Raw genomic sequence first — 8491 nt, 5'->3', positions numbered from 1 at the left:
ATGATGGGAAGGTTTGTTATATCCCTCATCACGGGGTTTACCATCCTACCAAAGGGAAGATCCGGGTCGTATTTGACTGCGCGGCATCATTCCAGGGCATTTCTCTTAATGCACAGCTCCTAAGTGGTCCTGATTTGACAAATAATTTGGTTGGTGTGCTGACTAGGTTCCGAAAAGAGCTTGTTGTTTTGATGTCTGATATTGAAGCCATGTTCCATCAAGTGTACGTACCAGAGGAAGACGCTGACCTATTGAGGTTTTTCTGGTGGCCTGGAGGTGACTTCAATCAGAGCATGCAGGAGTATAGGATGGGCATTCATTTGTTTGGAGCAACGTCCTCTCCGAGTTGTGCTAACTATGCTCTGCGGAAATGTGCGGAAGACAACAAAGCACACTTCAACCAGCAGGTGATTGACACCATTCTACATAATTTCTACGTGGATGACTGCCTTGCTTCAGTAGGCACTGAAGAGGAAGCAATCTCTCTTTACACAGACCTCAGACTCATCTGCACCAAGGGAGGCTTCCACTTAACAAAGTGGATAAGTAATAGTCGCAGGGTCCTGGCAGTAATACCTGAGGAGGAGAGAGCTAAGGAAGTTAAAAATCTAGATCTGGATTGTGACCTATTGCCTGTTGAGCGAGCATTAGGAGTTTGGTGGTGTTTACAGTCAGATGCGTTTAAGTTCTCCATTTCCATCCCAAACAGGCCATTGACCCGGAGAGGAATTCTTTCTATGGTCAGCTCCTCCTACGACCCTCTGGGATTCCTTGCTCCTGTCATTTTCACAGCTAAAAGGATACTTCAAGATCTGAGTCAGAGGGGTATTGCATCAGATGTTGCTCAAGAGTGGCAAAGGTGGGTGGAAGAACTGCACCTGTTGGACAACATCAGCATCAAATGATGTTTAAAACCTACTGAATTTGGAGAAAAAAACTACTGCTCAGTTGCACCACTTTGCAGATGCGAGTGAGAAGGGGTATGGTGTTGTTACCTATTTGCTGCTGCATGACAGTCTCTTACAGGCACACAGTTCCTTCATAATGGGGAGGTCCAGGGTGGCACCTTTAAAACCAGTCACAATTCCCCGTATGGAATTGACAGCGGCTGTGCTAGCAGTTCGCATGGACAGACTTTGGAGAAGAGAGCTGACAGCACCTCAGTATTGAAATACATCAATAACAAAACTACGAGGTTTTGTGTTTTTGAGTGTCTGAGATTCTCAAGTCTTCTGGAATATCACAGTGGAGGTATGTGAATACAACGCATATCCCTGCAGACCTTACCTCCAGAGGTATGAAGGCAGAATCTTTTCTGCGTGACACTAAATGGTTATCTGATCCTGCATTCCTTACACAGCCAGAGACAGATTGGCCTGTTAACCCGGAGAACTTGCAGGAACTTTCACATGAAGACCGTGAAGTCAAGATGTGTGCCTCTGTGGTTGTCTCACCCACACATGATCATGACCATCCATTGGATTCCTTGATTCATCGTACCTCATCCTGGACTCGTCTTGTCAGGGTGATGAGTTGGATTTTGAGATTCAAAACATTGCTCCTACATAGCAAGAAGAACAAGACACATTTCCAGCCTGCATCTAATACAGCTCAGTCTAAATGTGCTCATCCTAGGGTTGAGTTCTGTAATGACTTTCTCTCATTGGGAGAGATTGAGGATGCTGAGATGCAGATAATCAAGTTTTGTCAGAAGAAAAGATATGCTGAGGAGATCTCCTGTCTCCAAAAGGGAAAGAGCGTGAAGCGAAGCAGTCACATATACAAGTTGAATCCTGTTCTGACAGATAATGTGCTGCGTGTTGGAGGACGTCTCAGCAAGGCTGTCATGTCTGAAGGTTCCAAACATCCTGTCATAATTCCTAAGGACCTTCACATTGCTGATCTCATTCTTCAGCATATCCATAAAAGTGTGGGTCATGGTGGTAGGAACTACATGCTCTCAAAGCTGCATCAGAAAGATTGGATTCCTGGTGCTGGAGCCTTGATTAGAAACATCCTGTCGAGGTGTGTGACCTGCAGACGGCTTCATGGAGCTACATGCCAGCAGCAAATGGCTGACTTGCCTGAAAGCAGAGTGACTCCTGAGAAACCCCCTTTTAGTTTTGTTGGAGTAGATTATTTTGGTCCATTTGAAGTCAAGCGTGGGAGAAGTCTTGTTAAGAGGTATGGAGTTCTCTTCACGTGTTTAGCAGTTAGAGCTGTACATATTGAGGTCGCCTCATCTCTTGACACAGACTCCTTCATTAATGCCTTATGCCGTTTTATTGCAAGGCAGGGCCAAGTTCAAGAGCTGCGGTCTGATAATGGAACCAACTTTGTGGGTGCGGAGCGTGAGCTGAGACAAGCCATAGAAGAGTGGAATCAGGAAAAGATCACTGATACACTGTTGTTGAAGGGAGTGAAATGGACCTTCAATCCTCCAGCTGGATCGCACCATGGCGGAGCATGGGAGAGATTGATTCGTTCCATCAGAAAGGTCCTTAATTCCACCCTGCAGACACAGCATTTGGACAAAGAAGGACTTCAAACTGCTCTCTGTGAAGTGGAATCAATCCTCAACAGTAGACCTATTACATTGAAATCTACTAATCCAAATGATCTGGAAGCTCCAACACCAAACCACCTCCTTCTGCTCAAGTCTAACCCATGCTTACCACCTGGTTTGTTCCAGAAAAGTGATCTTTACGCACGCAAGCGATGGAGAAAGGTCCAATACATATCTGATCTGTTTTGGAAACGATGGATTAAAGAATATTTGCCACTGCTTCAACAGCGCCAAAAATGGATGAAAATTAAACGCAACTTTGTTCCTGGAGACGTGGTCGTCATTGTGGATGACTCTGCACCTCGTGGTTCCTGCATCATCGGCAGAATCACAGAAAATGTACCAGACAAAAGGGGGCTTGTACGCCAGGTCTGGGTCAAGACTCCAACCAGCCTTTTATGCAGACCCATCACAAAGATATGCCTTCTTCAGGAGAGTTCCGACCAATAAAGACGACACTTTTTTGACCTGGTTTGACATGACTCTTTGACTTGACTTTAATACTACTAGATGTACATTGCAGACTGACTATATTAGGCTAAGTGCTGGTAACCTCTGGCCTATGACTGACCACATATGGAAAAACGAAAAAAAAAAGGAAATGAGTTTATGGACTATTTCAATGTGTAATGTCTCATTCAGTGTTCTGATATAATGTATATCTTAGCATATGGTGTTGGATGTGTAATTATTACTGTTTAATGATGTAATAATTAGGGGCTGGAATGTGGTGGATGGGTGTGGTATTGATTGTAAGATCACCTGTTTTGCTCACCTGGGTAGTTGTCAGTGAGGGGGTGATGGGGGATGTCAACTTTTTGCTGACCGCTTTAAGCTTTGGATGCCTTTGTACCCTTTTTAACTTTGATTGGCTTGAACCTGTGGATTCATTTTTTTTATGTTTCATTGCAACTGGTGTTTTGAAGATCAACAATAAAAGGATCTTAACCGCAGCTTGGACTGAAGTTTTGAATAGCGAGTGCGTCAACAATAATTCCCCTATTCAGCTGCTCGGCGACGCAGAGTTTGTTTGACTGTCGCCAATACCTATCATTTGTTTTAAAGAACGGCCCGTTTTTGTTTCACTTGTCTTGGGACACCTCTCTGTGGTATAGGCCAGTTTCCTTTGTCTAAGTGGGGGTTTCCTTGATCCTTTGGGCTTGCACCCAGAGTGGTCCAGGGATTCTCATTTCCTCAGGGAACTGTTTTGTTCGCTGATTCGCTGGGCTGGTGGTCACCGTTCAGAATCACAGGCAGGGTTGTTTCATTTCCATACGCGGCGTTTACATCATAATTCACTTCGAGTCGGCAGATTTTCAGTTCCATAACAGCTATCTTCTGTAGAAGCTTGTCAAAGTCCACTGTGGTGAGGTAGGCATCTTTTGAAAATCAAAATCAAAAATAAAGTAAAAGAAAAATAAATAAATAAATAAATAAATATATATATAATATATATATATGAGAAAAAGTCAAAGGAGAATGAAGTAAAAAAAGGACAAAAGTGGGTAATATTATGAGAAAACGTCATATTGAGACAATTAAGGGGGAACATTTCAAAAATAGTCACAGTTTGTAGAACTATCTAGTCCTGGAGTAATAGGGCCAGGACAGATTCTTATAATTGTTTGTATTCTTTACGAGAACAAAGTCAGAAGAAAGAAGCTAAGAGGGATACGAAAATAAACTCTCAAATATCTGTTTTTTTACTTTAAACTCTAAAATATAAAGAAGCTAATGGTTCTTCAAAAATGACAAGAAAGTTTCCTGTAGTAGAGTTTCATATCAAAAATAAAAAGTTGTCTTTTTCAAAAGGTCATGTAATGTGTGGCTCCAGATGGGTTTTATTTAGCTGGACTGAAGGGAAAAATGGCTCTTTAGATTTTAAAAGTTGCAGAAAACCCTGGGCAAAACATGCTTGTGTGACATGTTTAGATTTTGAGCTCCAAATTCTGAGGGGCCAAACCATTTCAGGTTCTACTGTGGCCATCTTCATCACAGCCGCTTAGCTCCAACCACAGATCTGGTGTGTAGCTGTGAGGATGAGCCTGGTGGTAAATGTCAGTCTAGATCAAGCTATGAAAGAGTCCAGCCATTAATATTAACCAGCCTCCAAATGTTACCTGTCACAACCACTTCTAATTTTAACCACTGCTACTGAACAAAGATACTGTGAGAAAAATCCCAGATAGTGCCAGTTCTCCCACTGACAGATAAAAAGGGATCCTTTTGGGTCAGGGAGACCTGTCCATGGAGAAAAAGAGACATGATCAAAACTGCCACTGTATTTTGTGTGTCTATAAGATGTTTCATGCATTTCTTTGATTAAAGAGATCAAAATTTACTCTTTGTTTAGATTTCTAACCCTTTCTGACCAGAAAAGCAGCAACTATGTCTCAATCAAATGGCTTCACTGTGAGTGATGAAGGGTGGGAGTCACACAAGAAAAATGATGGTGGAGCCCCTGGCTATCAGCGACTCAGAGGTTTGTTTTTCACAGCATCTTGAGTGAATGGTCGATTTCTTTGTAACTTTGATAAATATTGCTACAGATGATTAGGAAAAAATACCACAATATCCCTAAATCACAGTGGTTATGTTTCAGGTGTTCTCTATCATAAAGAAATGAGAAGCACAAGCAGATTTATTGTCTGGAGCTAATAGCAGCTGAGAACTTTACCAGCAGAGCTGTTCTTGAGGCTCTTGGCTCCTGTTTGACCAACAAGTACTCGAAAGGGTTTCCTGGCCAGAGGTACAGTTCCTGCTCCAGTTATTAGAGGTTTGACTCTACCTTATGGTAGATGCCATTTACCGTGCATTTTGTACAATAAATGTAGGTGTATTGCACCTGTTTAGCTTACTACTACAATGGTTTGGAGTATAATGATGACCTGGAGACACTTTGTCAGAGGAGGGCACTGGAGGCCTTTGGTTTGGATTCAGAGAAATGGGAGTCAACGTGCGTCCATACTCAGGTATGACATCCTGATGAAACTGCCTCTCTCAAATTTCTTATGTCCTGCATTCACATGTGTCTTTGTTTCTGTGTTAGGTTCCCCTGCTAACTTGCTGTGTACACGGCTGTTGTGGAACCAAGTGGTAGGATCATGCCCTGGATGTTCCTGATGGGGAGGCCACATGTCGCATGGTTTCATGACTGATGAAAAGAAAATCGCAGCAACATCCATCTTTTTTGAAACTATTGCCATACAAGGTTCGAGGTCATTTGGATGTCCAGGAAAAAGTTTTCTTAAAGATTCAATTAGCTGTGGGGCAACCTTATTTGGATGGAGAAATAGCTAAAGCAGGTCTTCCTTAAAAAAGAAGCTTTGATCAGAAACAATAATACTCCTCCACCTGACCCCCAAATCAGTGTGATTGCATAACCACCGTCCCCAAAAGGAACCTAATTCCCAATGCAGTTGAATGTTTTAGGGATAAATAAATGGTCTTCTTGCAGGACAACCAATAGAACTGAAATAGTTTTTGGAGGAGGGCTTTGATTCCCAGCCTGAAGAAGACAGGAATATTCAATATACAATAGATACACAAATAAAATTGGTATTGAGAATAGAAAGTGCTACAAACAGTGTCAGTATCAGTGGTGTATCATAGTTTTAGTCATATGAGCCCTAAGGACAAAGCACAGACGAGAAATCTGAGAGCTGTAGCTTGGAGATCTAACAACCAACCTGCCCCTACCCAGGGATTTAAAAGTGTCTTGTGTTGAACTTAATGTGATTCAAGTAAGCAAGTAGCAAATGTGACCATAAATCTAATTTTAAAAAAAGCTTCAATTTTGAGAGCATTTGGGTGGAGATGATCATTTCTGCCCATCTTGCCAAAACCCTTGTCACTCTGATGAGAACCAGCATTCTCACTTCTCGGAAATCTGTCACCTGATTTCTGGTGCTCTGTTAGGAACATACGGGGTAATCAGAGCTCTGATATATGATGGAGCTTGATTATTAAGGGCTTTATACGCCGGGCTGGCGTGCTCTGTACCCGCGTCGGACGCCGGGCTAGCGTGCTCTGTACCCGCGTCGGACACCGGGCTGGCGTGCTCTGCACCCCCGCGTCGGACGCCGGGCTGGCGTGCTCTGCACCTGCGTTGGACACTGGACTGGGAACTGGGTCCTGGGCAGTGGGCTGAGCAGGTTCAGAGTTCTTGGCTGCGGTCTGAGCAGGAACAGAAACTTTGGCTGCAGGCTGAGCAGGAACAGAGTCTTTTGGCTGTGGTTGAACAGGAACAGAGTCTTTTGGCTGTGGTTGAACAGGATCTGGGTCTTTGGCTGCAAGCTGAGCAGGATCTGGTCTTTGGCTGCAAGCTGACAGAAATCTGGGTCTTTGGCTGCGAGCTGAGCAGGATCTGGGTCTTTGGCTGCGAGCTGAGCAGGATCTGGGTCTTTGGCTGCGAGCTGAGCAGGATCTGGGTCTTTGGCTGCGAGCTGAGCAGGATCTGGGTCTTTGGCTGCGAGCTGGGTAGGAACTGGGTTTTTGGCTGCAGGCTGGGCAGAAACAGGTCCTCCCTACCCCGTAAAAGAAATCCCATAACTGGTTTTCATGGATCCGGGGTGCCCTATCTGGACTCTCCCGAGTAGCGGCAGCAACTGTATCCAGCTGACTCACCAGGGGAAGAGAGGTGACGTCAGCTCCAGTTGGCGCGTCAGCAGCGGCAGCGTCTGGCTGGGCATGGAGAGGGGTCCTGTGCCGGCGGACTCGGCTTCTGCGCCGGGAGCGACCAGGCGGCGGGGTTGAGGTTTCCATCAACGATGAGGCAACGGAAGCTGAGGCAGAGACTACGGCGGGCTTAGCAGCAGCAGCGGTCAGATCAGCAGATGTAGCAGGAGCAACTGACGTGGAGGAGACAGAGGCAGCAGCGCTGGGAGCAGCAGCTAAAGGCTTCACCCGAGGAACTAGCTGGTGTCGTGGAGGTGGTGACAGAGACAACGGGGAACGAGACGGCTTCTGCTCTGGCTCGCTGGGGGCAGCCGCAACGCTGTCGGACTGACTCACCAGGGACGTGGAGGTGACGTCAGCTCCAAGCGGAGGGATCAAAACTGTGCCATCCAGCTTAGCCTCAGGTTGAGCAGTGGGTGTGTTCCGGCATTGACGAGCCTGGCGTCTCCGTCAAGAAGAGCCAGGCGGCGAGAGAGTGGCTGCTGCTAGTGATGAGGTTGTGGGGGCAGCATCGACAGGAGCTACAGCGTCGGCAGGAACCGTAGCAGCGGCAGGAGCGAGATGAGCTGAGGCTGGTTCCGTGGCGGGAGCTGAGGCGGACTCGGCAGCGGCAATGGTGCAAGTGGCAGAAGTGGAGGAGGCAGCAGCGGCGGAGAACGAGGGTCTGGGAGGAGGCGTCCTGCCGAGGAGTTGAGCAACGGCAGCCTTGTTGTTCCACTCGAGCTCCTCCATCAGCCCCGTCTCTTCAAAAAGAGGAAGGAGCTCGGCTTGACTTGTCCACAGCTTGCGTATCTGAGTGATCGCGCCTACCCGCCTCCACGGTGGGCTGAGCGTTGCGAGGTTCTCCAAAACGGCCCGGGACTGCAGGGCTAAAAGTTGCTCCGCTGCGCTTTTGCTCGAGAGCAGAGCAACATTCCTCTCGCCAGCTCCTGCATGGAGGCTCTGTGTGGGTTTGGGTTCACGTGGTCGGTTCGTTCTGTCATGTTTTGTATTGAACCCGAACGCACCACAAACAGAGTAAAGTTTTAACAGTTTATTGAAGTTTGTGGATAGTGGAGGAAGGAACCCAAGAGTCCTATGCTGAGCTGAAGCAGGAGGATGGGTAAGGCGGCCGTAACTGGCAAGCAGAGAGGGACATGTAGCGCAAGGGCACGGATGCATGCAAACCAGCAGCACAGCAGAAGTGGAGACTTGGAATCTGGGTTTGACCAGCAGCACGACAGAATGGAGACTTGGACTCAGGCTGGA

At 46.3% G+C, this 8491-nt stretch overlaps 1 pseudogene; it reads left to right on the top strand.

Moving 5' to 3' along the window:
- On the top strand, positions 1 to 7321 carry LOC118566333 (annotated as a pseudogene).
- Positions 7322 to 8491: the final 1170 nt, after the last annotated feature.

This window comes from Fundulus heteroclitus, chromosome 16 (assembly GCF_011125445.2).
Source record: "Fundulus heteroclitus isolate FHET01 chromosome 16, MU-UCD_Fhet_4.1, whole genome shotgun sequence".
NCBI lineage: Eukaryota > Metazoa > Chordata > Actinopteri > Cyprinodontiformes > Fundulidae > Fundulus > Fundulus heteroclitus.
This window is presented reverse-complemented; position numbering and strand designations above follow the sequence as displayed.